Source organism: Arachis hypogaea, chromosome 13 (assembly GCF_003086295.3).
Source record: "Arachis hypogaea cultivar Tifrunner chromosome 13, arahy.Tifrunner.gnm2.J5K5, whole genome shotgun sequence".
Lineage (NCBI taxonomy): Eukaryota > Viridiplantae > Streptophyta > Magnoliopsida > Fabales > Fabaceae > Arachis > Arachis hypogaea.
Window position 1 is genome coordinate 82,908,174 of NC_092048.1, and position 3,819 is coordinate 82,911,992.

Sequence of the window (3,819 nt, forward strand, 5' to 3'; positions counted from 1 at the left end):
AAATAACATCATCAATTAATGTTTTGATTCAAAAATTTCAAGTTTGTCACTTACTTGTTAAGAAAGATTCAAACTTTGAGTTCTAGAATCATATCTTGTGATTTGTTGTGAATCAAGTCATTAATTGTGATTTTAAAAATCAAATCTTTTCCAAAAATAATTTCAATCATATCTTTTCAAAAATATCTTTCTATCTTATCTTTTTCAAAATCATATCTTTTTCAAAAATTGGATTTTAAAATATCTTTTCTAACTCCTTATCTTCTTTTTTTTTCAAAATTGATTTTCAAAGTTGTTTCAACTAACTAACTAACTTTTTGTTTGTTTCTTATCTTTTTCAAAACTACCTAACTAATCCTCTCTCTCTAATTTTTGAAAATATCTTCCCTCTTTTTCAAAATTTCTTTTTAATCAACTAATTATTTTAATTTTCGAAAAATTACTAACCTTTTTCAAAAACTATTTTCAAAAATCACTAACTCTTTTTCAAAAATAATTTTCGAAAATTCTCCTTATCTCTTATCTCCTTCTGTTTATTCATCTACTAACATCTCTTCCTCACATCACTCACCAAATTCGAACCCCCTCTTCCATCTGTGTTCGAATTCTCTCTTCTTCTTTTCCTCTACTCATACAGGGACCTCTATACTGTGGTATAAAGGATCCCTATTATTATTATTATTATTTTTTCTGTGCCCTCTTCTTTGTCATATGAGCAGGAGCAAGGACAAGAATATTCTTGTTGAAGCATATCCAGAACCTGAAAGGACTCTGAAGAGGAAACTAAGAGAAGCTAAAATACAACAATCCAGAGAGAACCTTTCAGAAATTTTTGAACAGGAAGAGGAGATGGCAGCCGAAAATAATAATAATGCAAGGAGAATGCTTGGTGACTTTACTGCACCTAATTCCAATTTACATGGAAGAAGCATCTCCATTCCTGCCATTGGAGCAAACAACTTTGAGCTGAAACCTCAGCTAGTTTCTCTGATGCAGCAGAACTGCAAGTTTCATGGACTTCCATCTGAAGATCTTTTTCAGTTCTTAACTGAATTCTTGCAGATATGTGATACTGTTAAGACTAATGGAGTAGATCCTGAAGTCTACAGGCTCATGCTTTTCCCTTTTGCTGTAAGAGACAGAGCTAGAGTGTGGTTGGATTCTCAACCCAGAGATAGCCTGAACTCTTGGGACAAGTTGGTCACGGCTTTCTTAGCCAAGTTCTTTCCTCCTCAAAAGCTGAGCAAGCTTAGAGTGGATGTTCAAACCTTCAGACAGAAAGAAGGTGAATCCCTCTATGAAGCTTGGGAGAGATACAAAGGACTGACCAAAAAGTGTCCTTCTGACATGCTTTCAGAATGGACCATCCTGGATATATTCTATGATGATTTATCTGAGCTATCAAAGATGTCATTGGATACTTCTGCAGGTGGATCCATTCACCTAAAGAAAATGCCTGCAGAAGCTCAAGAACTCATTGACATGGTTGCTAATAACCAGTTTATGTACACTTCTTAGAGGAATCCTGTGAATAATGGGATGCCTAAGAAGAAGGGAGTTCTTGAAATTGATACTCTGAATGCCATATTGGCTCAGAATAAAATATTGACTCAGCAAGTCAATATGATTTCTCAGAATCTGAATGGAATTCAAGTTGCATCCAACAGTACTCAAGAGGCATCTTCTGAAGAAGAAGCTTATGATCCTGAGAACCCTGCAATAGCAGAGGTGAATTACTTAGGTGAACCTTATGGAAACACCTATAATCCATCATGGAGAAATCATCCAAATCTCTCATGGAAGGATCAACAAAAGCCTCAACAAGGCTTTAATAATGGTGAAAGATACAGGTCTAGCAATAGCAAGCCTTTTCCATCATCCACTCAGCAACAGACAGAGAACTCTGAACAAAATACCTCTAATTTAGCAAACTTAGTCTCTGATCTGTCCAAGGCCACTGTAAGTTTCATGAATGAAACAAGGTCTTCCATTAGAAATTTGGAGTCACAAGTGGGCCAGCTGAGTAAAAGGATCACTGAAATCCCTCCTAGTACTCTCCCAAGTAATACAGAAGAAAATCCAAAAGGAAAGTGCAAGGCCATTGAATTAATCACCATGGCCGAACTTGTAAGGGGAGGAGAGGACGTAAATCCCAGTGAGGAAGACCTCCTGGGATGTCCAGTGATCAATAAGGAGTTTCCCTCTGAGGAACCAAAGGAATCTGAAGCTCATCTAGAGACCATAGAGATTCCATTAAACCTCCTTATGCCATTCATGAGCTCTGATGAGTATTTCTCTTCTGAAGAGAATGAGGATATTACTGAAGAGCAAGTTACCAAGTACCTTGGTGCAATCATGAAGATGAATGCCAAATTATTTGGCATTGAAACTTGGGAAGATGAACCTCCCTTGTTCACCAATGAACTAAGTGATCTGGATCAACTGACATTGCCTCAGAAGAAACAGGATCCTGGAAAGTTCTTAATACCTTGTGCCATAGGCACCATGATCTTTAAGGCTCTATGTGACCTTGGTTCAGGAATAAACCTCATGCCCCTCTCTGTAATAGAGAAATTGGGAATCTATGGGGTACAAGCTGCTAAAATCTCATTAGAGATGGTAGACAATTCAAGAAAACAGGCTTATGGACAAGTAGAGGACGTGTTATAAAGGTTGAAGGCCTTTACATCCCTGCTAATTTCATAGTCCTAGATACTGGGAAGGATGAGGATGAATCCATCATCCTAGGAAGACCTTTCCTAGCCACAGCAAGAGCTGTGATTGATGTGGACAGAGGAGAATTGATCCTTCAAATAAATGAGGACAACCTTGTGTTTACAACTCAAGGATCTCTCTCTGCATCCATGGAGAGGAAGCATAAAAAGCTTCTCTCAAAGCAGAGTCAAACAAAGCCCCCACAGTCAAACTCTAAGTTTAGTGTTGGGAGGCCACAACCAAACTCTAAGTTTGGTGTCAAACCCCCATATCCAAACTCTAAGTTTGGTGTTGGGAGGTCTGAACAAAGCTCTGCACATCTGTGAGGCTCCATGAGAGCCCACTGTCAAGCTATTTACATTAAAGAAGCGCTTGTTGGGAGGCAACCTAATGTTTATTTATCTAATTTTCATTGTTTTTTTTTTCATGTTTTATTAGGTTCATGATCATGTGGAGTCACAAAATAAATCAAAAAATTGAAAACAGAATAAAAAACAGCAGAAGAAAAATCATACCCTGGAGGAAGACCTTTCTGGCGTTTAAACACCAGTAAGAAACATGTTTTGGGCGTTCAACGCCAGAACAGAGCATGGTTCTGGCGCTGAACGCCAGAAATGAGCAGCATCTGGGCGTTTGAACGCCAGAAATGTACCCTGGAGAAGAGCTGGCGCTGAACGCCCAGAACAAGCATGGTTCTGGCGTTCAACGCCAGAAATGGGCAACAAATGGGCGTTCAACGCCCAGAACAAGCACCAATCTGGCGCTGAACGCCCAGAGTTGTGTGCAAGGGCATTTTGCATGCCCAATTTGGTGCAAGGTTGTAAATCCTTGAACACCTTAGGATCTGTGGACCCCACAGGATCACCTCAGGATCTGTGGATCCCACAGGATCCCCACCTACCTCCACTTACTTCTTCTCACCCCTCTTTCACACAATCCCATAAACACTCTTCCCCAAAACCCTTCACCAATCACCTCAATCTCTCTTCCCTATCACCACTTCACCACTCATATCCATCCACTCTTCCCCATAAACCTACCTCATAAACACCACCTACCTTCAAAATTCAAAATCAATTTCCCACCCAAACCTACCCTAAATGG

At 39.3% G+C, this 3,819-nt stretch overlaps 1 non-coding gene across 1 annotated transcript; it reads right to left on the reverse strand.

The window, feature by feature from the left end:
• Nucleotides 1–1,245: 1,245 nt before the first annotated feature.
• LOC112739869 (small nucleolar RNA R71) lies at nt 1,246–1,353 on the reverse strand. Its single transcript, XR_003170804.1, has one exon. It is a non-coding gene; the product is annotated as a small nucleolar RNA R71 (small nucleolar RNA).
• Nucleotides 1,354–3,819: the final 2,466 nt, after the last annotated feature.